This window comes from Rissa tridactyla, chromosome 2 (genome assembly GCF_028500815.1).
Source record: "Rissa tridactyla isolate bRisTri1 chromosome 2, bRisTri1.patW.cur.20221130, whole genome shotgun sequence".
Classification (NCBI taxonomy): domain Eukaryota; kingdom Metazoa; phylum Chordata; class Aves; order Charadriiformes; family Laridae; genus Rissa; species Rissa tridactyla.
Genome location: NC_071467.1, coordinates 11,639,778 through 11,667,137, shown reverse-complemented (window position 1 = coordinate 11,667,137; position 27,360 = coordinate 11,639,778). Strand labels below are relative to the sequence as shown.

The window sequence follows — 27,360 nt, the reverse complement described above, 5'->3', positions numbered from 1 at the left end:
GACAAAACGGTCCTCTGGTCTCACGAGGAACTGTAGATTTTGGTCTTTCTCCCAAGTTCACTGACCTCAGGAGGTCGTTTATTTAGGACTTGGTCTCCGTCCAGCTGCAGGGAGTATGGCCCAAAGCGATGTCCTCCACCCCTCTTCTGCTGCAGCAGGGGATGGCACAGAGCCCTCCCAGCTGCCTGGTCAGGAGGGCTCTGGTCTCTCTTGCAGTATCTTGCTTAAACTGCAGCACCACAGAATCGTAGTTTGGATAAAGCCACATTTTATACCATAATTTTGTACCTTTGGCACTAGCAGTCGCTTCTCCCGCAATGACTGGGTTTCGGATGTTGCTTTTTATTGCAATATTCAAAGCGTTGTAGGGCAGTGGGGAGGCACTGGCACAGGTTGCCCAGGGAAGCTGTGGATGCCCCATCCCTGGAGGTGTTCAAGGCCAGGCTGGAAGAGGCTCTGAGCAGCCTGGTCTAGTGGGAGGTGTCCCTGCCCATGGCAGGGGGGTTGGAACTAGATGATCTTTAAGGTCCCTTCCAACCCAAACTATTTTATGATTCTATGATTCTATAATTACTAATTAAATAGAACAGTGTGTGCTATCCACGTTTTCAGCACTGCTTTGCAAATCTCCCTGTGCCTGATACGGACTTACCCTCCGCGGGGGCTGGTTAGTCTGAGGTGGCAGCAGCAGCTCCCAGACCGGGCACCACAACCCGTGCTGGTGACAACAGGTTGCACACATGGCAGGAGGGACACCCTGCAGCTCCCGCCTCCTTCCAAAGCAGGATTTTTAGGTTGCCTCCCAGACAGAGAAAAAATAGTGCAGAGGGAAAAAAAAAAAATAATCATGTGTCATTGATGCTTCTGCTTGGTTTCAGTTCCAGCCTGGAATCGAGGAGGGTACATATGATTTTTCCTTAGTATGTTTAAAAAAATATATAATAATAAAAGGAAAATAAGCTTGTTTTGTCCGTATACTGGACATTTGCCTTTTTTTTACTATTTCACCAGCCTGGTCTGTATTTTCGGTGCTTCTTCCATCACTTCGAGGAATGCGAGGCTACTTCCTCTACGTGTATGTGGGACGCCTGTTTCCCTCTCTCATGGGATTATTTGGAGACATCCATGGTATTTCACCACTTGGACTCTGGGAGAATGGGATCATTTTTTAAAAAAATCTATGATTTCTATCCGCCAGCAAACTCGGGGAGTTCGGGGGGGATGGGACCCAGGGCATCTTTTAAGGTGAAAAGCAGCAGAAGAGAAGCCGTAAAGGCTCCGTGCTTCCCATCCCCCCGTGCTGCCGCCCATCCCGTCCTTCCGCGGCCTGTGCCTCCCCGCCCCGCCGGTCCGGGACAGGGCTCCGCGGCCGCTCCGCGCCCCAGCGCACCTGCGGAGCGCCGCACGCGTGGCTTCATCTTTTTTTGTATTTTGAATTTTTACTTTTTTTTTTTTTTTTAATTTTTATTTTTTTAACGTGGGGGTACGGTGCGGTGAGGGCGGCGCGGTGAGGGGGCTCCGCGGGGGCGGGCGTTGCGCGGCTGCCCGCGGGGCTGCGGCCGGCGGCGGCGGCGGCGGCGGCGGGGGGGGGTTGGGGGGGTGGGGGGGGCGGTGACGTCACAGAGCCGCTCGCCAGCACAACGTTCCATTGAGGCGAGCGCGTGCTCGGGCGAGCACATGGGCAGCGGCCGGGCCCGCGCCGCTCCGCGCCCCTCCGCGCCCCGCCGCCGGACCCCCGCCCGGGGAGGGGGGGGCACGGTGAGTATCGGGGCTGCCGGTAACGGCGGCGGGGTGGGGGGGAGGCTGTTTGCATGTTTGTGTTTTTATTATTTAAATTTATTTATTCTGTTATTTTTTTTTTTGCCTTGTTATTATTATTATTGTTATTTTCTTCACTCCTTTGCGTTATTACGCGCGTCTCCCCGGTGGGGCTTGCGGGTCGCGGCGGAGTTTACAGCTTCGGGGCGGTGGGGAGGGGGAGCTGTTCGTGCAGATGGGGGAGGCGGGCGCGGGGGGGGGGGGGGAATTGCATTGCATTTTATTTATTTATTTATTTATTTATATATTTATATATTTTTAAAAGCGTTGGGCTAAAAATAGCGATGGCAAACCGAAATCCGTGCGGATGGGGAGGCGGAGGGCGCGGGGGATGCCTTCCAACGTCAATAAATGGCCGCGATAAGGGGCCGGCGGTGTTTGGGGTCCGGGGTGACACGGCTTGCTGTCCCCATCCCCCCCCTCGGGGACACACACACACACACACACACACACACACACACAGGGACACCCCCTCCCCGCCCTTCCCTGCGCCGGGGAGGTGGTGGGGGGGTCCCCTCGGTGGAGGGGGGGGGGGGGTTTGGTACGGTTTTATTTGCGCCCTCCGCATGTGCGCGGAAGATGCGCGCTGTGCGCTGGGCCGGGCGCGGAGGTGCGTGCGGAGCCGGCCTGCTCCTGCCCGCGCCCCTTGGCCGGGGGGTGTGTGGGGGGGTGGTAATTAAGCTTTTAATCTGCGGACCTGGAGTGTTTTGCCCGGGCTGTCGTTAATGCGGGCGATCCGATTTTAAGCTGGGTCGCACGAGGGGCCGAGGAATAAAAAAAAAGGGAGATTTTTTTTTTTTGGAGGCTCCAAAGACCATTTTTTTTACAAAAGGTTTTTTGTTTTTTTTGTTTTTTTTTTTTTAAATTTATCTTATTTTTTAGAATGTCTTTTTCCGAAAAAGCTGGGGATTTTTCAAACACAACTTTTTAACAGGCCGCATTTTATTTTTTTAATAGATAAATAATATTAAAAAAAAAAAAAAAAAGATGTTTTCGTTGACAGGGTGCTTTAGGACTTGGGCCTCCATCTGTTAAACTGTGGGTTGCTGCCTCTTAAAATGCCGTGCGGAGAAATCCCAGCAGGACCGATAATTGTGTCTGAAGGATGCCGGAGGCCTTCACTGGGATCTTTTTGATCCCATCCCTGTTGACAAGTTTCGACATGTTTGTCTGTCCACGTATCTGGTCAGACACAGCGAGTCGTGAACCCCGGCTAGTTCCTTTTTACTAATACGTGCAAAAACATGCATTATTTCAGTCATTGATTTGGAACAAAAGAGTTTTTCTGGGGGTGTGTTAGAATATATTTTGCAATATAGCAACTATAGCAATATAGGATGTGTTTCTGAATACGAAGCGCACAAAATATTATGTGCCCGGTATGGCTGTATGAAATGCGAGGATTTATTTCTTTGTCGAGCAGAAATACAATCTCAGTAATGTCAGTTTGTGCCAACTGGTTTGGATTATGCTAAGAGCGCTTAGATATGTTTTAAAATATGAGGATATTAAAAAAAACCTGAGCTCTGAAGCGTTGACATCACTGTAAGAAATAAGGTTACACTCTGATACCCAGTCGTGGCTCATAAACATCCAGTTTCCTTTCTGTTGTGATTTTCAAAACTCTTTAATAAATATGTATATTTTCCAAGCATGTGGACCAGTCTTTTGTGCTGCCTGTCTCTCATAAATGCCACTTCACACCCCGGGGAGTTTCAAGGCATCTTATATGTACTTTGCATCGTTTTAGAAACGCACCTCTAACTTTATTCTATTTTTTTTTTTCTCTCTCTCTCCCCGTCTTCAGTCTCGCCCAGCGTTAAGTTGCGAGTCCGGCTTACAGCTGGCTTAGCGTTGTTAGAACTCCATCTGACCCTGCCTTTCCGTATTTTAAGTAATTTTAAGGTAATTAGTGGTGCAGGTGCAGTTTGTCAGCCCATGGGGGATGCCTCTGTACCTGTTGAGAATAAAACGTACCGCGCGTCTGTATGGCCGGCATCCCTGGAAGAGGGGCTGTGCCGGTCTGGGGAGGCCCAAAGGATATTTGCATCCTTGGCATCTGCACGCTGGTGGCCACACCATGCCACGCCAGAGCGAAAATAAGGAAGGGCTTAGGCCTGCGGCAGGAACGAGTTTGTGCGTTGGCGTTAGTTTGTAAAATGGAATATCGGCTCCCTGGGTGAACTGTTCCTGCCTGGAATAAAAAGGTTAGTGGGAGCTGGCGGCTTCCCGAGAGGATGGGGAATCGGGTCTCCCGAGGGCGCAGCGCCGTCCTGCAGCTCTGCGGGCACGCTGCTCTTCTCTCCCTGCCCCTGACCACCAAAGCCTGCCGTTTGGGCTAGTTCAGGGCTTTATCTGCTAGAACTGGAGCTTGTGCTTAATGCTTTGCACGATTCGAGCTGCGTCTTCCTGTTTTTAATCAGAATGCTTTACAAAGAGGGCTTATGGTTCCTGGCTGTGTACGTTGCACTGACTTTTATATGAGGAATTACTGGCAGGGGAAGCTACCCATAGTGCCCATGTTGTGGAGCAAGGCTAGGGCAAAAAAAATTGTATATATGTGTTTAAAATAACAGTGCATCTTGTGTTCATTTGTCACCTTTCAGCCGAAGATGTGCAGTGGGTTATTACAGTATCACAGTTTTTCTCCAGGCCTCTTCAGGCTTTTTCTGTGATTATGCTGACGCTGCTCTGCTAGGAGTTGCAAGGTAGGGCTCACAAGTAATGACGTCTTAATAAAAAAATATGTATTTATATTTTTTCCCCAGCGGTCTGTGCAGACAGCAGCAGCGGCTGGCCGTGGGAAGGGGAAATGCTGGCTTTTGTGACCTGGGAGGCGTTTCTGCTGCTCGCAGGGATGCTGAGGGTTCATCTTTTGCTCCCAGGGTATGAATTTAGTGTCAGGTCCCCGCGGCGCGGTGCACTGCGGCTGGAAGCTCATCAGTGAAGCAATTCCAGGGGGTCCGTCGGAGCCTCGGTGAAGCCTCTGGTGCTGATCCTCTCAGGGCACTACAGCTGGAGAGGCGGAGGTGGTGGCCACGCTGCTGGCCCAGGGTGGCAGGGTGGTCCGAGGTCCTCCTCTGCAAGCCGGGAAGGGTACAGAGCTGCAGACTGAACCAGCCGAGAGGAAAACCCATACCTGGTCAGGAAGCTTCTGCCTGTTTGCAGCCAGGTGGTAGAGATCTCATTTTGAAGCACGGTCTGCGTCCTCGCTGGCTGGTGGCTTTGGGACCGAACACCTGCACAGTTCCTGGCCAGATTTATGAAGGCTGAGGAGGGAGTAAAGGCTGAGGAGGGAAAAATCCGTCTCTTGGACCCCTTTAGCACTGCGTATGGGGCACGTTTTCCTTTGTCACAGCTGCGTCTGTTCCTAAGATGATCTGTCTTATGTCGCAAAGCACAGCAAGCAGTACCGCCGTGCGTCTGCACATGGGTTATTTGTGCCTGGAGATGCAGCACCCGCCGTTGGTTGCCGTGTTGGTACAGTTCAGAGGAGGACAGCATTTTCTGGAGTTATCAGCGTCGCGATGAAGCAGCGTTCCTGAGGCATTTCCCAATTCTCTCTCTGGCAAGCGCCAGCGGCCGTTTAGGACGGGGCTGGGTGGTGGTGCTTTTTCCCTGTCGCTCCAAGGGTGACGGATGCGAAGCCGCGAGATGGTTACGTGGTGCATCAGCTCTGCTCGGCAGCCTGCAGGGTGACAGGGGCACGGGGACAGGCCGGGCATACGGAGCAGGCTGGGGGGTTTGCAGGCATCCAGATGTGTATGATCGAAATGCCTTTTAATTCATCCCTGGGTGATATCATTCTTTATGTGGATTCAAGATACAGACGTGAATATTGTTGCAGAGATGTAGTCCGCAAATCGGAGGCTGATGGAGCGTCACCCAGGGTTTCCAGGCAGGGTTTGTCCCACCCACTCTGATGCCTGTGCTGCCACATCTTCACCGCTCTTCATATCTTAGGTTTGTCAGCAGACGCTGCAGTTGCAGCCCCCTGTCACCTGGAAGGAGAAGCCCTGCGTGGATTGCTGCTGGTGTAGTGCATCAGGCAGCGAAGGGCCCTGGAACGCAGCGGTGACAGGCAGAGCTAGAACCAGCGCCTGGTGGACAATTGTACGTGGCACGGGTCTTTAATGGCAAGGGTGATTAGCCGCTGGAACAAATTGCCAAGAGAAGGGGCGGCTTTTCTCTCTCAGTCATTTCTGCCTTAAAACCTGAGTCAGAAGAAGCTGTAGAAGAAGTTTTGTATAAAAATCATTGTGTAGGTTGCTGCGAATCGGCACATTAGGCAGTCCCTTGGTGGGATGGGTGAGGTTTGACCATTTTCCCCTGCTATGAGGTTGGGTTGGGGGTGCCCTGGGAGCGGTCCTGAGCTGGGGCGTGCAGAGCCAGAAACGGCAACCCAAAGCCCTGGAAGGGCTGTGCATTTGCACAGGAGTGTGTCACGGCCATGAGATGTTTTGGAAGACAGCGTTTTGCTGTCTGTGCTGTGAGGACAGGCTGAGGGAGTTGGGGTTGTTCAGCCTGGAGAAGAGAAGGCTCCAGGGAGATCTTAGAGCCCCTTCAAGTACCTAAAGGGGGCCTAGAGGAAAGATGGGGAGGGACTTTTTATCAGGGAGTGTAATGATAGGACGAAGGGTAACGGTTTCAAACTGAAAGAGGGTAGATTTAGATTGGATATTAGGAATAAATTCTTCACCGTGAGGGTGGTGAGATGCTGGAACAGGTTGCCCAGGGAGTTTGTGGATGCCCCATCCCTGGAAGTGTTCAAGGCCAGGTTGGATGGGGCTTTGAGCAGCCTGGTCTAGTGGGAGGTGTCCCTGCCCATGGCAGGGGGTTGGAACTAGATGATCTTTAGGGTCCCTTCCAACCCGAACCATTCTGTGATTTTATGGTTTTATGATTCTATGATTTTGTGTTTGAGAGTTGCCTCTTTGCATGCCAGTCAGGAGTAGCCAGTGCCAAAACATATGTGTGACCAAGAGCTGCAGGACATCGAGAGAGGAAGGGATGGCATCACCAGGGTCCTCATCATCAAGCTGGGTGCTTCCCCAGGTGTGGATCACAGCTTCTGTCCTGGAGGTAGGAGTGAATGGCAGAGGAGCCTGAAGGAAGCCCCCAAAGGCTCTCCCCTGGTTAGGGGAGTGGAGGTCCCTACCGCAAGAGCAGTGCCCACAGCTGTAGGCTGCTTCCGAAGGGGCAAGTGGACAGCAGAGGTGGGTGGGAGAGGCAAGACCGCATCCTGTTGTGTAGTCTATGAAGCAGCTTGTGGAGGCCCTCAGCATGATGTGGGTTGTGCTGGGAACCCCCAGGCTCTGAAGCAAGCCAGTGCAGGGATTTTAAAGTGGAAAACTCTGGTACAGTCCTCCTAACCACCCACCGTTGTCTCCCCGCCATCCAGCTGTCGCGATCCACGCTTGTCCTTGGCTTCCTCTGAACACCCTTTCTGTGCTCCCCACCTTCCCTCGATACCTGCTGGTTGGATGCCTGGTCTGCACCGGTGGAGTTGAGGTGTTAAAGGGGGTACTTCACACTTTCAGTGTGGGTGCAGCATCCCGATTCCTTGCACTGATAGAAGCCATCACGTTGGTACTGCTAGGAGCTCTTTCAGCGGATTTTTGCAATGTAGCAGGACTACTGCATTTGGCCTGGCAGGGACGTAGTACGGAGGAGACCCAGTCTGAGCAGGAGAAATGGAAATGTCTCTATGTCCTAGGTCGTTTCCTTGGCTCCCATGGCGATCCAAGTGGTGTTGGGCTGGAAAAGCCTCCGTTCAGCATTTCATGCTTAGTGTCGGTGCCTCTGTCCCCGGTTAACCATGCTTCGTTGGATGGATGAACACGTTCGAAGTGCAGATCTGTTCCACAGGTTTGGGAACCCTACAGGTTCAAAGTCATCCCAGCAGCAGGTAGGGGCCAGCCCCGCTGCTGCTCGGTTACGTACTGCTTGCCTTTGGTCTCAGGACATTTTGTGCCTTTCCTGAAGCCCTGGCAGCTGGATTTAAGAGATTGCTTGGCTCGCTTTTTTCTTCCCAGTCAGAACTAAAACTTTTGATCTTTCCACCGGTGCTGCAGGGGCAGCATCCTGTGAGTTCCTGTATAAATCTCAATAAATCCCAGCTGGGGTTGGGCAGCTGTTACCAGTAACTTAGAAAGGAGAAGAAAAAAAAAACTTAAGCGGCAGCTCCTCATTGGCATAACACTTTGTATTTTGGGCCCTGGATTTGATCATATTGTAACCATCTCTTCTCAAAAACAATATCTGAGCAAGCTCCTGGACAAAATTAAATTGCCTTGCATTGCCTTGCGCAGTTCCCTGCCCAGGTAGGAGGTGAGCCTGGAATGCCCAAGTGGAAGGGGCTTGCAGGTTCTGCAAGGAACGCGTGGTGCAAGAGGCTCCGTAGGTTTAGGAAAGGTGGCTTTTCCTGGCCGGCTTTCAGCCAGGTGCTGTGTCCTTGCAGCTCGGTGTCAGATGGTGTATTGCTGTCTCCGATGGTGGTGCCTCGCTGACGTACGTGTGATGTTGTGCGTGCCGGTCCACGTGGTGGAAACGGCAGCCGTGGGCTCATGGTGGGGTGCGTGGGACGTGGAGCAATGGGCAAAGCCCAGGCTGTGCTGGAACACTTTATGTTGCATCTCCCCTGTGTGGAAAAAGGTATAGCGTGGGTTTCTCATTGCTAATATTAAAGTTTGGGAACAAGATTATTATTACTTTTAATATTAACTGTGTGTTACAGACATAAAGTTTGCTATATATTAATGTAATCCTCCTACATCAGACCCTAGATGTGATACACCAAACCCCTTTGTGCATCAACTAATGCTGTAAATGGGCAGTCACACCTGTCAGTGCAATGACCTGTAATTTAGCATGCAGGGCAGAAAGCTACCATACATCCTTTTCGAAATATTTACTAACATTTCCAGGCTTATTTAAATTAATTATGGGTTCTTTATTTTTTTTTTTCCTCTTTCATAAGAGTAGGAAGGTCTGAAACACGCTTTCCCAGAAATGGTCATGGAGGGAGCAAAGGCCAAGAGCTTCGTGCTGCCGCAGTTGAGATGCTGCTCAGGGGGTTTAGACAGTGATATTTGCTGTGTGAATTGTTGGATCATTTGGTTTACAGGTACCTCACATCTGGCTCTGGTTCTACTCAGTTTGCTTTTGGGAGTGGGGTGGGCAAAGCTTTGTATTTTTCTTAAATGTTAAAAAGGATGCTACTAGGTTATATAAAAATGCTAACAAAAATAGTACGTGTGCTTGATGTTACAGAGGAAAATAATCAGCCTTGTTTACGAGGTGGGAGGTTGGACTGGAGACCCCAGAGGGTTCTTCCCACCAGCACTTTCTCTGTTTCTGTGGTTACTGAGGGGAAAATGAAAAGCCGGGCTTCAAGTGTCCGTTTGTGGAAGGAGATGGAAGGAGGCCCAGCTACCATGAATTCACAAGATTGGTAAATAAAAGCAATTAAGACGCTCAGGTTCAGAGGGGAAGGAAGATGCTGCTCTTTGCAGTCCGAGAAGCTGAAGCAATGAGCAGTTCATCTTGAAATGTTTTCCTCTCTTGAGTAGTTAGTATTAAGACCTACCAGACCTGCTGGTTACAAGTAGCTTGGATAGATGATGGGGTTCCCAGTACTTGGCTGTGGTTAGGATTTGGGGGCTTTGCCCTCAGCAAACCATTTCTTCTCCCCCCCTTCCACTCTTTCTTTCATCTCTGAACACACCAGGGCAGATGCTGACTTTCATACGGTTGTTCACAGCGTAGGACAGTAGAGCCCTGATGTCAGCTGGACTCTCAGAGCTTCATGGAAGTGGTGAAAGTCCTGCATTTCTGCTTGACATGGTCGGAAATGGCAATGGTGGACTCTCAGAGCTTCATGGAAATGGTCAAGGTCCTGCACTTCTGCTTGGTCGGAAATGGCAATGGTGACTTCTGTAGGCTGCTTTCTTGGAAGGGGGGGGGTCTGATGGCTACAGTCAGTGCAACTAGACAGGAAAAAACTTCTGAAAACTCACCAAGTAACTATATGAGATCCTGTACATGTTGAAGGACTGGAAATAAAACCTTCCTTAGCTCATAGCTTAGTGTGGCAGGTAAACATGAGTACTGGCTTTTCATCTTCATAGCATTGTTGATGGCCATTCTTCATATGGGGAAGGAACAGGAGGAAAAGGGGAAGGGAAGAGAGGTTTGCAATAATTCTATAATTTTAATTTTAAAGGTAAGTGCATCAAGTATGATTTACAGGTTACTAGGCGGTAACCATCTTTCTGACAGGTAGTAGTAGCCCGTTCAGAGCTCAAGATGTTGCCATTAGCATAAAGCATAACATTATGTTGCTTGGTGTTGTAGACTGTAAACTACTTCTGGTAACCAGTGTCCCTGCCTGTCTTATAAATCTTGATGCCTTGAGAGACTTTTAGCCAAGATGTTGTTTTTTGCAGGGTGTTCTCAGTACCTTTTAGTGAACATTTTGTGGGACAGGTTACAGTAAATAGGATTTCAGTTCTGTGCACCCTCTTAATTAACTGCTAACACTGCCTCAGGGAGCAAGGTGGTATGGGAGAGGAATGTATGGGAAGGATCAAACAACCTGTGGTCACTTGTGCTAATCCACCATGACTGCGAGAGCTTACAGTTGGTCTTGCTAATGCATTTTACTTTCTTCTGATACTACTAGGAGTACTGATATTCATAGTGACAAACCCCTATATCTTGTTCTGCTTAGAAAATCTGGATGCTGAGCAGGTAGAAATGCTCTTGTCTCTGCTGTGGCAGAGAAAAGACAGCTAAAGCTCATGAAGGTGTGAGATGATACCATCAGGGAAGGGGCCAGTGTGTGGGATCCTGGGAGACATGCTCTCATGAAATGTCTTGAAGTCTGGGCTAAATCTGTTTTAGGGCCTCCCTGAGGCACGACAAAGCCTGTAGACCCATGAAATATTGCTTATAACACTATTTCGTTTGAAGATATTAAGGGATTTCGATGCCCCTTAGAAGTTGGCAAGCATTCAGCCTGAGCTCATGCAGCTGTGGTTTCACTGGAAGCTTGGCCAGCAGAGCAGGTCTGCCCAGAGAGGCTCCCGGCCTCCCTCCACAGTGGCAGGCCACCAGAAGAAGGAGCTTGAAGTCATGTACAAGCCCTTTGAGGTGGCTGGTACCACAGGAGAAGCCATGAGATTGCCTCTTCCCACCCATCTCCATGCTTGGAGCCCCACGCTGGCCTTGCAGTAGGTGACCTGTTCAGGCAACCCAGGCTCAAGTGACCACAGTGTGAAGATGATCCATAGCTCTTTTTAACCTCTTTTCACCCAGCTGCTGCCAGGGAGCTGAGTTCTTGGACACCATTGGCTTATGGGTGAGGAGCAGCTCTTTGAAGCTGAGCTCCATCAGTGCAGAAATGCTCATGGGCATATGAAGAAGCTGGCCCTGTTGACTGTCTGTATGCGTCCACAGCTGGTCCGTTGAATTGGTGGGTTAGGAGTAATCTTGAATTTCTTCTGGTGATAAGCTGTTCTCTATCAGTGCCGGTGTGTCTGTCATTTCTGGCTGATTAAGAGGTGCAGCCCCATCTTCCTGAGAAGAGTCCTCATCTTGGTCTTGACGGTCGTTGCATCTTGGCTTGACAGTAGCAATGATACACCTGGGGAGGGAGCCTGCAAGTGAAGGAAGCTCCAACCAGTCCAGAAAGCTGGAGCCCATCTCCTCTGCTGCGTGGGCAGCTTGCCATATCTTTCTATGCTGGCTTCTGTTGGAAATACAGATAAAGTTTTGAGGTCTTTTGTTCTCTTTTTAGGGTGCTCCCTGTTTTGCATCAGGTAGCAGAAAGGCTGCTTAAAGCTTTGTGCCAAAGACCGTAGGAGCTTTCTGCAAGGAAATGAAGGTCTGCTCTGTGAGAGTCCAGTTTCACATGGACTGGGCAACCCCAGGAGATAAAGACCACCACAAACCTCCTCATATTCTGCTCCGAGTGCAAGGTACGTTCAACTGAAGGTCCTTTTTCTAAATATATAGCAACGTTTTGTGTAATGTTTAAAGACAGTTAAGGAACACAGAAGCTAAACGAGACCCTCCACTGCTGAGTAGGAGAAAAGAGGAGAAATAAGATGTATCAGATGTTTGTTCATGACTTAATACACTACCTGAAAGATAATCTGGTGATGACTGCAGTGTTTAAGCTGAGCATTGAGCAAAATACATTTGACTGTAATCCCAGTTACCTGCAGGGATTTGTACCTTTTCAGAATATATAAAAAAATAGGAAATAGCAAGATTGAGGTACATGCCCAGACATCCTTAACTCAGCCCTCCCTTTCCTCTCTTCACCCCTTTTAAACTAGGGTTAATTACTAGGAATTTTCTGCAGACGCAAGTCTGGTTTGTAGCACCCTGTAATATTAATGGGTCAAAGCAAGCTATTTTATCTAACTGATGTGTTGAATTTTATTAATTTTTTTAAATTACATTACCTCCTTTATGACCTTGTGGATGGGCTCATAGATTCCACGTTAATTCATGTACGACTCTTGGTCTCCATCTGTTTTGTATGTCCCAAAATGTGATATTTAAACAAATGAGCATGCAGAAGAGGAATCACGAAGTCAAGATGATGATGGACATTGTGGCCGTGTTAGTTAGGGGTTGTTCTCCATGTGGTTTGATGGATGTGGTGGTTCTGATGTGGGTTACTACTTACTGCTGGTTTGTTTCAGTGATGGGGGATCTTTTCACCATTTCCATTAGTGGTCTAAGTGGGATTTCGGAGAACAGGGAATGGGTGGGTCTTTGCTCGTGCTCTGTTGTGGTTCACCCCTTCCCGGCTTCCTGTCTAAAGCAAGGTTTTTGGATGTGCCCATCCAGGATTCCCATGTATGGTGAGATGATGATATCTCCTTTGACATGTCTTTTGCTCCACTCTGGTCAGCCTGCCTTGTTTGCGTGTACTTTCTATCTATATCTTGGTTTTACCCTGGGTCATTGGGTCTGTGGGACAGAGACTGGCCTTTCTATTCTATTTTTATATAATGTCCAGCAGAGACATATTTGGAATCTCAAGTTCTTGGTGGTGCTATATGTAATGCCAATAACTCATAACAGTGATAATTCCTCCTGGGGATGTGTGGCTATCTGTGCACGCGATGGAGACGTGATCGCCATAAACGCGCTGCCGTAGCATGGATTTTTTTACAGGTTTCTGTGTTGTTTTAGCTCTGAAGAGCAGTAAACGTGGGAGCCAGCTCAGTACAAGAAGGGTAGAGAAAGCATTCCCGTGCAGGTGAAAACTGTCAGGGCCAGCAGCCGGTGGTGAAGTCTTTGCTTTTATTCAGGGCAGCGCAGATAAAGCACGGCACAGGTTTTCTACTTGTGTGTGTGTGCATGTATCTATATCCAAGTAACTTTTATATGTATTTTTATATATATACAAACATGTGTGTGAAAGCATCATTGCCTGTTAAGCTCTAACTTTGCTTCCTCCTCCTGGTTTCCTTCCGCTTCTCTTTTTCTGTTCCACTTCACGTTTGAGTTTTGTGCCGGTTGTGTTTTTCATAGGTGTATTTCCCTTTTTTCTTACCTTCTTTCTCCTTTCTTTTCTATTCTGGCTTTTCATTCTCTACCTTCTCATCCACATGTTTCTTCTCCAAGTTGTTTTGTAATTTCTCTTCTGTATGGTTCCTTGTTTCTGTCGCCAGGGCGGGTTGGCCAAGCACCCTGTTAGTGTCTCTGCACACCCCAAGAGTTTGTGGCCCAAGGAACAGCCGCAGCTGCGCCCTTTATTTCTTGAAAAAAGGGAACAAAGGAGTCTGAGCTGCTCTAGTTTCCCTTCTCTCTAAATGAACATCAGCCAGACAGTTTTGGCTTCCCTTGCCCGCTCCAGGTTGCAGCTGGTGTGGCCGAGTAGATGTTTCTTGGATCTGATGGTAAGAGTAGAATTGGGGTCAATGGCCATAGTGCTTCTCTCCTGCACCCCGGGCGCGGTGGTGGCAAGAGGTGGCCTGGGCTCCCCTTCCTTCCTTGGTGGTTGCAAGCTACACTCAAAGCCTTGGCTCTGCATTCCTGCTGTTACCTCTCTTACCTTTCCGCTGCTAATTTTAGTAGTCTTCTGGCTTGCTGCAAGCCTAGAGCTTTTCCCACCTAGTTTCAACCCTGTTTTTTACCCCCCGAGGGGTGTTAGCCCAAAGTCGTGGTGGTCCTGTGAGGGCTGCAGTGCCCTGATGGCAGAGGGCTTTCGGGTGTGTGAGCGAGCAGTTGAGAAGGCGGGTTTGTGCATGTGTTGGTGATGGCTCCATTTAAGCAATCCTCCCATTCCCATAAGAAAACGCTGCCGGGGGAGAGCAGACGGGCAGCGCTGGGAGCAGAGGGGATTTTAAACGGAGTTGTGGGCACATCCCACACAGTGCTTCCCACTCACAGAATCATAGAATGGTTTGGGTTGGAAGGGACCTTAAAGATCATCTAGTTCCTGCCCCCTGCTATGGGCAGGGACACCTTCCTCTAGACCAGGTTGCTCCAAGCCCCATCCAGCCTGGCCTTGAACACTTCCAGGGACGGGGCATCCACAGCTTCTCTGGGCAACCTGTGCCAGTGCCTCACCACCCTCGTAATGAAAAATTTCTTCTTGATATCTAATCTAATTCTACCCTCTTCTAGTTTGAAGCCATTACTTCTTGTCCTATCACTACGTGCCCTTGTAAAAAGTCCCTCTCCACCTTTCTTGTAGGCCCCCTTCAGATACTGGAAGGCCACTATAAGGTCTCCATGGAGCCTTCTCTTCTCCAGGCTGGCCAACCCCAACTCTCTCGGCCTGTCTTCATAGGAGAGGTGCTCCAGCCCTCGGATCATGTTTCTTATGTTTCTTGTGCTTCTCTGGACCCTATCCACCCTTCCTGTGCTGAGGGCTCCAGAGCTGGACACAGTGCTCCAGTTGGGGTCTCATCAGAGCAGAGTAGAGGGGCAGAATCATCTCCCTTGCCCTGCTGGCCACGCTTCTTTTGATGCAGCCCGGGATGCAGTTGGCTTTCTGGGCTGCGAGCGCACGTTGCTGGCTCATGTTGAGCTTCTCATCCACTGCTCTGCAACCAGCGAGCGCTGCGAAGTGCAGCCTCTTCTAGAGGCTGACTGGTAGACGATAAAGCCGAATGTTCCAACTGCTTCCCATTATGGAAACGGCAGTATCTGAAATCGGGAAACACTTTCATGTTGGCGATCTGAGGAACACGCTCAATATCACGTGACAGCAGACATTTTATTCTTGGCCGCATCAGCCTTGCAGCAAACGGGTTGGTTGGGTGGCTTTGCTTGCACAGCTCTTTTTTTTTTTCCTTTTCCCCCCCAAAAACCTCCCAGGTCTCAGCACTGAGTTTCCCGTGCTGGAATGCCGATGCTTCCCAGCCCTGGTTTGCAGCGTTGGTTTCTTTGATGGGTGGCGATTCCTGCCCGTGCCCAGCCTGCGCTCCACGGAGGTCAGGTCGGGTGAGCTCTGCCCAGCATGGTTTAGGCAAGTGGATCTGTGGAAGCTGTGGAAGGGGCTTTCCTTCGGAGAGAGGGAAAGATTCCTTTTTTTTTTTTTTTTTTCTTTTTATTCGAAAAACGTAACCCGAGTAGAGAATATTAAGGGGTATTATCCAGGTGAATAAACAGAAATCTGTTTAAAAAAAACCTCCAGACCATCCCCTTCGTGTGGCTGATGATAATACGTGAGGCTTCTTAGATGAAATGTGAACACTCAGTGTCATGTTTCTTTCAGGATGACTCTTCCATTTTTTTTTTTTCCTTTGCTTTTGCCCCCCCTGCCCGCAATGCAGGCTGCTTTCACAAGTGGTGCAAGTGTCCCGTGCCACCCACCTCAGCCCCCCTTGGACTAGGGACTATTTCAGGCCATGTTCATAACCTGATCTTGCTGATGACCCTTGCACCCAAGGGTCACTTAGTGCCAATTGTTAGGGTGCTTTGCTATTTTTGAGGCTCTCGGGACTGATCCTATTTCCCTTGGATGCCCAAATGGGATTTTTTTTGCCCTGGTTTAGTTTCGCTCGGGAACAGGCTGTTTACCCACTCATTTACCTTACTTTGGTGCTGTCAGGCGCGTGGTGGTAGCACCTGAACTTCCGAAGTTGCAGCCTTCAGGATGGGACAGAGTGACAGTGGTTGACTCGGGGGATGCAGAGGACCTTGCCTTGGAAAGGGTAAGGAGCAGATCATGGCTGAGGTAGCCTGGCAGACAGCTGGGAAAAACTGTTTTTAAAAGCCAGGTCTGCTTAATAACGGAGCTGTCATAGAATCACACTTGGAAAGCACCTTAAAGATCATCTAGTTCCAACCCCCTGCCATGGGCAGGGACACCTCCCACTAGACCAGGCTGCTCAAAGCCCCATCCAGCCTGGCCTTGAACACTGCCAGGGATGGGGCATCCACAGCTTCTCTGGGCAACCTGTGCCAGTGCCTCACCACCCTTACAGTAAAGAATTTCTTCCTGATATCCAATCTAAATCTACTCTTTTTTCAGTTTAAAACTGTTATCTCTCGTCCTGTTGCTACACTCCCTGATAAAGAGTCACCATGCAGGTTGCCGCAGGTTCGATGGTGACGGTTGTGATGCTGATGACCCTACATTTTTGGGCTCAAGTATGGTAGACTTGCTCTACTGGGGCAGAAACTTGTGTTTTTCTTAGCCAGCCTGCTGCCTCTGGCCCTGATCAAAGGCAGAGGTTTTAGAAGAAAAAAAAAAAAGTGGGTGAAAGTGAAATAGATGGCTAAAAAGTAGCCAGATCATATGAGCAGTTTTCTACCAAAACATTTCAAGCTCAGGTTGGCTTGTGCCCAAGTCATGCTGGCCCACTGGAGGGCTTGGGGGTGAGTTGGAGGTGGCAGATTTCAGCTAGCTTACGGCATCTAAACAAATAAATCATTTTTTCTCACCCCCCCCCCAGTATCTAAGTGTGTGGCCTTTGCTACTTGAGTGTCTCTTTTAAGCAGCTGAAAAGTTTTTCTAACTGAAATATGCTTCTACGCTGCAGTTGGGAGATAAATATAGCTGGTGAATTGAAAGAAGGCCATAGTATGTGTTATGTTGCCTTACCCAGTATTTTTATTTTTTCTCTTTTTGTGGTGATTTCTGTGCTAACTCAAAATGGAAAACCTCCTGAAAGATGTTATTTTTCCCGTTGGATGAAATTTATGTGCCAGAACGCCGTTCACTGCCTTACTCTGCGACCAGCAAAGGATTAAACCTGTCCCCCTACCCCCCGTCTTCTTCATGCCCGTGCCGTGTGTTTGGAAAGCAGGCGTGTGCGCAGCTGAGCCAGCCCTAATAATAATAATAATTCGGGTTGAGAAGCGCAGAGCAGCCTGTGATTAGCAAAAATAATTATTGCGCAGTGTCTAAATTGAGAGGTGGGTTTTTGGCCTGGCGAGAGGGACGCGCCGTACAGCTGCCGGGGGCGGGGGGGACACACAGTCGGCTCCTGTCACCCTGGGGACGTTCTCCCTGTAAAGTCGGGTGCAGGAACCGCACGGAGCAAAACATGCTTGTAAAATGGTGACTGCTTTTGAGTTTTTCCAGTAAATTCTGCTGATGAAAGAGCAGCCAGAAAACTTGTAAATAAGAGTTTTTACACTGTGCTCCGCTCCCCAGGGTAATTTTTTTTGTTTAAAGTTTGGACACGGTTGTTGGATATGTTCTCTCTGCTTGCCAGGGGACCACACTTTTGACTAACTGTTGGCTCTAGGACCTAAAAAATGGGCTAGGAAACTTTCCAAACCTTCCCTTTCACGGGTGCTGGTTCAGATCCGGGTCAGCAGGACCGAGGGACGTCTCTATCGTAGGATGCTGCTCTGACACGCATAAAGCCAAGTTCGTAGGCTGACGGCTGATGACTCGTTGCCTTAAAATCTAATCAGCCCTGCTGCATAACAGCGAGCCGGGCGTTTTACGCATGCTTTCCCCTCCGAGCTTCGTCAGCGAGGGCAGGGTTTCTCCCCGGCAGGCAGGTTGGGAGGTGGCACCGATGGCCGTCACCGGTGCAAGGCTTCGGGGCAGAGCTCATCCAGGGACCTGCACAGGCAGGCCTGGGATGAGGAGCTGTTGTAACTCATCCACCGTCCCCCCCCCCCCATCCCCCCTGGCAAAAAATAGGAGAGCTTGCGAAATGCTTCCTACGGATGGTGCCGGGATGGGCATCCCCAGACCAGGGCTGTGGTCCTGCCCCCACCTGAGCTGCTGCCCAACCTACCTACCCTCCCCCTTTTTTGTCATAATTTATCTGCATATAAATATTGTCCCAATAGAAATAAGTCTTAAAAACAAATAGGTTTAAGCTAAAATGAATGCAGGGTACTCTTAGGGGTTTATGTCGGTTTAACGGAAGCCTTGTAGACTGTAGATCTCTTCCAGACTGCCTTAAGTATTTGCACAGGACTCGCACACGTACGGCCCTGATTTTCCCCCATGATGCTTGCTACTGTCAGACAAATAATGATAATTTTTAAAAAGTGCCTTAATTAGGCTTGTTTCACTTGAGGCAAGCAGGTGAAGTGCATCCTTTGATCCTTTCCAACCTTTGATTTTTGTGATTTTGCGTTTTTTCTTTCCTATAGCTGTTTTTATTGACAGTAATCAGAAGGATGTGTGCGTTTGTGCATGCATGTGCGTGTATGGAAACACATAGCACACATTCACACCCACGGACCTGCTCTTCTTCTGTATTATAAAATACATATATTTTTTTTCCCCCTGTGTCAAAGACAACCGATATCGCCTGCACGCAGCTAAACAAGCCCTTGAGTTAATACCACCATGTAAAGTTCAGGAAAGCCCGGTGAATATTTTTCTAATCAGAGGATATTCTGGTCCTCTTGATAATCAGCCCCCCATTGTAAACTCATTTTGAGTCACAGGTTTAAATCTTTGTTCCAGTGGAAAAGATTTTTATGGGCAGCCCAAACAGGCATTAAATCCTGGTGTTTTGTTTTTTTTTTTTTAAGCAGGCTTGCTTAAAATAGTACAGATTCTGAATCGGAAGAGTGACTCCAAGGGAAAAGAGAAAAATGGAAACAATGCAAACCGTGGCCTGGTGGCACAAACCTTTTGTCCCACCCCAACCCCTGATAGAGGTTTGGCAGAGGCAGCAGGCTGGGTTTCCTCGCCGGGACACTGCATGCCTGCGATGGCTCTGTGCAGTTGGGTTTCCATCTGCCCCGCTGGTCGTCACCACCCCTCCTCCCCCCCGGCCTTTTATTTTAGGGATGCCAGAAAATGACTTTGGAAGTCAAAACTATGCCAGTTTTATGCAGATTTATTCCCCTGCTTCCCTCATCCCTCCTGTATTTGTAGGGAAAAGGCTTTTCTGGAAAATGTGCCGGCATGGTGAGGCCACATCTGGAGTACTGTGCCCAGTTCTGCCCCCCTGCCCAGCTCAAGAAGGACAGGGAACTGCTGGAGAGAGTCCAGCGGAGGGCTACGAAGATGATCAAGGGAGTGGAGCAGCTCTTTTACGAGGAAAGGCTGAGAGACCTGGGTCTGTTTAGCCTGGAGAAGAGAAGACTGAAGGGGGATCTCATCAATGCTGATCAATATCTAAAGGGCGGGTGTCAAGAGGATGGGGCCAGACTCTTCTCAGTGGTGCCCAGCGACTGGACAAGGGGCAACGGGCAAACTGGAACACAGGGAATTCCATGCCGACATGAAGGAAAACTTCTTTACGGTGAGGGTAACGGCACTGGAACAGGCTGCCCAGAGAGGTTGTGGAATCTTCTTTTCTGGAGATATTCAGAACCCGCCTGGATGTGTTCCTGTGCAGCCTGCTCTGGGTGACCCTGCTCTGGCAGGGGGTTGGACTAGATGATCTCCAGAGGTCCCTTCCAACCCGTACAGTTCTGGGATTATGTGATTTTGGAAACATGGTGTCCTCATGATTTTAGGTTTTCACCTCTTTTTCCTTTCCCTTCTTCCGTCCCCAGATGGGTCCATAGCTCTTCCCACTGGTCCCACACAGCTCATCCATCACCTTTGTTTTCAGTGCCTGGGATTGCCGTGGCACCAGCGACCCTTGGGATTATGATTTTGTTAACAACGGAGCATCATGTCAAGGCAGTCCACACCTTGGGGAGGGTGTGACTCGTGTGCCAGTGAGGTGGCGGGTGGCCCAGAGGAGTCGGTACCCCGGTCAAGATGAGCTGGGAAACCTGTCCCAATTTTCCAGTGTTAGAGAGGATGCTCCTGTATGCACGGTGGGTTTTGCAGGCAGCATTGCAGCACTGAATGAAGCTCAAGGCTCTTAAATCTCCCTTTTGCTCTTCATTCCTGAGAAATCCAGTATTAAAAGGCGGCATGCATCCTTTTCTCCTTCTCACGAGGCAGGTGATGGATGCGCTGCCTGCGGGGCAGCCCCTTCCTTGGCCGCCTGGGTCCTTGGTGGGAGCACCTTGTCCTGGCGGGTGGGAAGGGTTTTCCTCTTAACTGGCCCCTGGCTATCTCGGTGCACACCTCTGCTTGCCCGCACTGCTTTATTGCACAGGAACCGTGGTGTAAAGAGCTTTTACACCGCGCAGGGTGTGTGCACACTTGGATTTCCATTTCTTGGTCTCAGGTACTTCCTTCGTTCTCCTGACTCTGATACTGAAGCATCTTTCCAAATTAAAAGTGACCTTAATCTCTTCCTTAAAGCAGTCCCTGAGCAAGGAAGAGCGGTGAGGTTAGCATCTGGAGCCGACATATATATTATTGATGATGCCTTTAAATGATTCAGCAAATTTTCCTTGCATTATTTAAGGGAATTACGATATTCATCATTACTTGGAAAGATGTCTGGGGGAATGGGTGATTCACACTCACAAATACCTTTTCTCCTCCTTTCATTCTTTGCCGCCTGTCTTCTCCCAGCTCCCGCTTGTCCTTTTGGAGCCAGCGTTTGTCCTTCTGTCAGCACCTCCTGCTGCCCCCCCACCTTGGTGTAGGTGACCCGTGGCTCTGTAAGGGTGACGTGTCTTTTCTTCTAGACACGTAACTGAACTTGCAGTGTCACCAGCACTTACATAAGGGACATGGTAATCCGGACCGGGAAATAAGGTTTAGAAACTCTTAAGTACTTTGAGAGCTCTTTCTAGCAAATGTTATTCGGATTAATGTTCTTTATTTTACGGTCAAGGATAACGGGAAGCATGAACAAGCCTGGCATTAGGTGTGCTCCTCTCCCCATGGTATGTTGCAATATTGCAGCTGGGTTTTATTGCAAAATGAGACAACGTTGACTGGGAATTTGGTTGTGACAGGGTAGGCTTCCCCCTGCAGAAGATGAGAGTCCCTCTGCACCAGTTAGTTTTACTGGATCCTTAAGTCATTAAAGCACATTTTTTTGCCATGCGGCAGAAACAGTATTTCCAGGGTGTGGTTTTAAACATGGAAATGTGTCTATTGTCTTACCTGCTGCCCTGCAGGACATCAGCATCCATTGGTGGAGCTTGGGTTGACCTCCGTGTAGTAGATTCAGTCTTTGAAGTTAGTCTTAAATCATTAATCTAAAAACTGTTTTTCAAGGAGGATATTATTTAGATGGAACCTTAATTGCTGATATTCATTATTTTGGCTGAGTCTGGCCCTCAGAGGTGAGGGGGGCAGGAGGACCGTGAGGTTCCTCCATGCTAGGCCAGGAGATATGAACCTCAGCTTCAAAGGATTATGTGGAAAGGATGAAAACTGCACTTTGAGTCCTCTAGAGCATGCAGAAGAGAAATAGCCTTAAGTAAAATAATGAAGCTATACATAAGAGATTCTCCCCCTTCATTCTTCTTCCTGCCTTTACTGACGTTTGCTTCTGGCTTTCAGGCTCAAAAATCCCTCCTGCAGGAGCCTGGAAAAGGGTTAATGCTTTTGTAACCTCTCCCCGTACAGCTCTATAAGGGAAAACAGTTTCTTTGCTACTTCTTCACCCTGTTTTATCAGCGCCCTGCTTGCCCAGCCTCTCGTGCTGGAGAAGGTGAGGTGGTTCTCACCTGGCATGTCAGGCTTCCTTGGGTGCCCTTATGTGGTCTTTCTGGGAAGAGTGGGGCAGCGAGAGCCGGGACCTCGCGGGTGTGTGGCAGCTTGGGAACATAGTAATCGTGGGAGTAGACCCGGAGGAAGGTCTTTTGGGTATTTCTGTGCTCCCTGTTTTGCAGCCCTCATCCTTTGGGCAAGGTGTTGAGCTCCAGGGCGCTGTGGTGGTATCAGGGGAAAGGAGGCCCCGCTCCCCGGCTTCTGCTGCCAATCGGTTCAAGTCCAAGAACATCAGGATTTATTGTTTTGGTTTTTTTTTTATTCCACCTAACCTCTCTACAGAGGCTCTGCTTAATGTCTTACCCTTGTTTGAAATGTGGAATTTATCTGCTGCTATTATTACCCCATTGCAAAGGGGCCACGAGACTTTTTGTTTGGATCAGCCCAGCCCGAATCACTTTGTGCTCAGGGATGGGGCTGCCCAGGCCACATCCTCTGTAAAATAATGCCGTTCTCCTTATTCTACAGCAGTCTGTCCTGCAGCTACGGCTCATTTTCCTATAAAAATGGTCCGTGGGGTGGGAGGCTGTGTGGGATGCTTCTGGAGGTCTCATTCCCTGCAGCAAGGAGTCCTTCATCACGAGCGATGCTGAAGGTGCAGAGGAGGCAGAGGATGGTCTCTTGAGCTAGAGACCTCATGCAGCCCCACCATCCTGCATCTGGATTCCTTCCCAGCAAACTCTAACCCATCCTGGGGGGGCTAAACCGGCTCCTTTCCAGAAAGGCACCGCTGCTGCGTGGGGTGCTTTTTGTCACCTGCAAGTGACTGCCACCTCTCTGAAGTTGCCCCCCGCTCCTGGTGTTCCCCTCCGCGCCTCCCGGGAAGCCGTTGGCCGCCAGCCATCCCTTGTGCCGGTGGATCGCATCCCGTTTTATCGTCCCTTTTGGGCTGCGCCTGCGCTCGGGGCCATCACGTGGCTCCCACGGGGCCGTGCCGGCTTTGCCGGTGCTGAGATCCCCGCAGGCGCGTGGTCCTGGCGTGCAGCACTTGTGTCCCCCCCACCCCCCCAAACTCGGCCCCCACTTTGGCAGGGAAAGACAGAAAAAAAAGCAACCCTGAATTCTTCACCGCTGACTGCAAAGGGCGATTATTTAGTGGGATTTCGGGCAGAGGGAGCCCAAAACGGTGAGGCTGCTCTGAATCTGAGCTGTGAGGCTGCGCCGGATGAATCACGGTGCGGGGGGGGAGGTGGTGGAAATTATCTCTGAGTCATAATCCCTAATACTACAGAGCGGATTTGCTTTGGTTTGTTGTTTTTTTTTTTGGTTTTTTTTTTTTTTTGTGTTCCTGCGTGCTGACTAACGCGCATAGGAGCAGCAAGAGCCCTTTCTCTTCTGTTTCATCCACCAAGAATGCAGCCCTGTCTCCCCCCCTCCTCATCTCCACAGCTTACCAGAGCATGGTGTGTGTCCCCCTGCCTCCCGCCCGAGCCCTGCTAACCCCCCTCCAGCCCCCCCGGATGCCAGCGGGGACGTGCCAGGGGAGAACCACGTGCCGGCAGCTGTTTGTGCCCCTGTGGCTCTGCCATCGCCGGGCGGGGGGGGGACACCCTTGAAATACCCCCTCTTGCCACCAGCACCTGCTCTTTGAGCGCCTCAAAATGATTTATGAAGGGGGTTTTTTAACAGGGTGACCCATCCCTGGGGGTGTTCAAGGCCAGGCTGGATGGGGCTTTGAGCAGCCTGGTCTAGTGGGAGGTGTCCCTGCCCATAGCAGGGGGTTGGAACTAGATGATCTTTAAGATCCCTCCCAATCCAAACCATTCTGTGATTCTATTCTATCATTCTGTGTTCCTACAGCTACCCGAGCCTAAGACCCCGGGGAACTTAAAATCTGTGTATTTTTACAGGGTGTCTGATTTTTGGCATTTTCTTCTGTCAGTCAGCTCTCAGTGTGCCCTTACATTCCAGCTGCGTGGTGATTCCTGCTCTGTTAAATTCCTTTTGATTAGGTCCCTGTCCCCAAAAGACGCGCGTAATATCAATGCTCAGTTTAATAAAATACACCTGCCCCATGCCCTTTGCTTGCACCGCGGTGGGGCCAGGGGTGGAGTATCCAACCAAGTCCCTGGGACTGCCCCTGGTCACAGGGGCAGCAGTGTTAAAAGGCAGTGGACGTCCCCAAGGATGTGGTGGAGAGACCGCGGTGGCCACAGGGGGTTGTGGTGAGTGGCAGAGCTGGTCCCCCCAGAAAGGGCAGATTCTACCTTGGGAGCCAAGTTTTGGCTGTCTTTGTCTTGTTATTCTAACTGTTCGGATTAATTTCCTGGATGAAGTAACTAAATGACATTACTTATGTGATATTACCAATATGGGCTGCTGGTTTAGACTCTGTTAGGCATTTAAGAAATATTTTTAGCATTTTCCTTTGCTGAAAGCGTGCAGAATGGAAAACTGAATGCATGGATGTACGCATGTACTTGCACGCACGGAGAAGAGCCGTGCGAGTGATTTAAATTTCAGTGAGCCGAGGGTTTTGTTGGGATATTAGACTGTTCTTTTTGTCTTACGATGTCCTTAATTAATTTTTCATTATTACAGGTATTAGTGATAGGATAAATGTTCCTCCCCAGAGAAAAGCTGGTAGCATCCCGGTCCAGGGGTGGCAGCTCGGAGTTCCTGGTGCTGGATCTGAGTTTCACTGTCCCTTGGGTTTCCTGCACCTAAAACCGCTCAGATGGAGCGACGATCCACACGATGAAGTTTATAGATTGTTTTGGGTTTTGTTCCCCTTGTGCAAGGTTATTTTTCAGTGCCCTGGTGGCATTTGCTGCCTCCTTGTAGGGAAAGAGGAAGGAAGCGTTTTGGGGGGGCAGCGCACGTTGAGGTGATGCAGGTGTCACCTACGGTGATGTTATCCGCTGCCCTGCTGCTGCCTACAGCTCTTCTGCTGGGCAGCTGAAACCGGCTCCCAGAAAAAAGTAAGCTTCTTCAGCAAAAAAAAAAAGGCTTTTTTTCTGATTTTCCTTCCCCGCTGCCTCCACAGAGCTATTTCTGAATCGATGGCATTTCGTCGGCATAACTATGTTGTTTGGGGCTGTGGATGTATTCTGAATTTTCTTTTAATTTTCTCTTCACCATTTTACCGGCTTCTGGTGCATCTTAAGTATGGGTCAAGCCAAGGCAAATGTGAGATGCCTTGGTTTCTTGTCTGTGGAGAGGAGCTATGTGCCTTGGGATGTGGGGATTGGGAATTTGCAAGTCTCTGGATATGGATTATTTTTTTTTCTTCTCTTGTGTGTATGAGATTTAAGGGGGAAAGGATAGCAAAAGGGTAATCTTCGGATAGTGAAGTGAAATTTGTATTTTTTAAATACTAAAGTATTTGCCTGTATGCAGAATCTTCACTGATTTGATATTTAATTCTTTATTATTTTTTTAGCCACGTTACCTCTAGCGATGCAGATGATGGAGTGAGTGCTCTTCCTCTGCTTTGCTGCCCTGGAATGCAGACAGACCCTTTTCCCAGTTGAATCCAGCACCTTAACGTAGGATGGCTGCCGTGGCGTGCCCTGTGATGCTGTGATGGTAGCAGCCCCTGGCAGAGGAGCAGGCAGGGAGGGGGGGTAATGTTTTAAATAAATATCCATCCATCTGAGCCTGGCCAAGGGTCTGAAGTGAGAAGTGGATTCCCTCTGCAAAGATCCCCTCCCCTTACAGCAAACCTAAATAAAATGGAGATACTAATTAAATTTCATGCATTCCTGGCGTGTAGAAAAGGCTCAAAACGAGTGCATTAAAGCAGGTGACACGATCCCGGCAGCTTTACTGGCGGGAAATGCCTTACTGCTGCGAGGCTTTGATAGAATGAGGGCAAACTTGTATGCGATGCCGATGATGCTTCCTCTTCGCTTTGTGTTTGCATAATTCCCCGGGCTTTGACGGGGCTCCTCGCTTGCAAATGGTTGTCCAAACGTGAAGTAATCCTTGGCAGCTCGGGGCTATCGGTGGCTGTAGTTTCTTGTCTTGAAGGGTGGGGAGGCTTTGCGCTAGATGAGGTTTTGCTGAAGGTGAAGCTCCTCCAAGAGATTGGCAGCTACCTGCCAGTGCCTGGGACAACCTGGCCATGCACACAGGACCTGTCTAAACTCAGTTACTACTTTAATCTGGATTAAAAGTAAAACTCTTGGTTATTTCTGAGCAGCCGTAGTGTTTTTTGGGACGTATCCTGTGGTTTATTGTGCTGGGGTGGCGTCAGATTTGTCCCCAGCTGGTTGCCCCCACGCTTTATGGAGGCCGGAGAGCCTGTACTCAGGTTTTTCCCTGTTTTCCACCGTCAACGAGATCTAACTCAGGTAAAGCCTCTGCTGTGGTTGTGCCTACAAATGGTTGGGCTTTCCTGTTCGCTTGGCTGAGAGTTTGAGGGCAAACCCGGGGTCCCAAGTTCAGTGCTCACCATGGAGCCCATGGGACCACTCAGCAGATGTGCACGGAGAGACCTTCAGCCTCACAGGCAGGTGCAGTTGTCCTGGCTGGTACAAATCCACCATTCTCATGAAAACCATGCAGCTCCTGCATCAAACCTTACGTTAGAAGGCAGTGGAATACAAGAAATGAATCCATTCGCGTATCCCGGTAGTTGTGTCGGAGCCACTGGGGATGTCCAGAAGGAAATGGTGTCACGCGTTGGCAAGGCAGCAGCCGCATTTACTGGCTTAACTGAGATTTGGTCACTGAAAATCTGCAGCTGAAAGGCTGAACAATGAGTCTTGGACTTAAAAGTGATTTTTATCTAAACATATGGATCTGAAAGCTGGAAACCTATCAAAGGTGCCGGCAAAGTATCTGAGTGCCTTTGAAAACAAATGTCTTGGAAGAACTCCAAGCAGTAATCTCCAAAGACATCCCAATAAAGCGGTGGAAGTATTATTTGGGGGATAAGAAACCAGAGTGTCTGCTGGGCGGTGGGATGGAGGCACACACTGGGAGGTGGCAGGGACAACCCAGCTCCTAAAACGTAGTCAGATGGAGAAGATCATATGGGGTATTGTAGCATGCATGGGAAGAACGTTCATTGATAGACAGGGGTGGTGGAGTCAGTGAAGTGCTGGCAAAGGGTTACAAAAATCAGGCAGAGCAAGCTCAGTTGAAAACTTTGTGAGTTCTTGTCTTGGAGGAGTGGTGTAATCCCTACGATATGTGGCACTCTCTGTCCTGGTGTGATTTTGTCCTTGCAAGTTTGGGCTTGATGTGTAATTCATGTTGGTCATACATAGACCAATGCTGAGAAGTGGTTCCCTGTGGTGTGGAAGCAGGTTCCTCCTGTCCTCATTGCTACACCTGTAAAATGGGGTAAATAATACTTCTTTTCTCTACAGTAGCCGTTGTCTGGGTTTCCAGAGCTTCCTGTTACATGTCCAGAATGAGTTCCCATCACAGGGCATGGTCATGATATCTAGGTGGTAGAGGATAAGCAGCAGCCAATTAAGAAATGCTGCTAATGAGAGGAGGAACACAAGGATACGTAACGCTGCTGGCGTCACGAGGGACTCTTCCTTACCCTCAAGAGC

At 49.4% G+C, this 27,360-nt stretch overlaps 1 long non-coding RNA gene across 1 annotated transcript in view; it reads left to right on the top strand.

Annotated features, from left to right (window-relative positions):
- Positions 1–1,638: 1,638 nt before the first annotated feature.
- Positions 1,639–27,360, top strand: part of LOC128905996 (uncharacterized) — a 53,267-nt gene continuing 27,545 nt past the window's right edge. The window contains exons 1-2 of the long non-coding RNA XR_008465040.1: positions 1,639–1,758; positions 11,618–11,798. This is a non-coding gene — a long non-coding RNA (uncharacterized LOC128905996). The remainder of the gene's footprint in view (positions 1,759–11,617; positions 11,799–27,360) is intronic.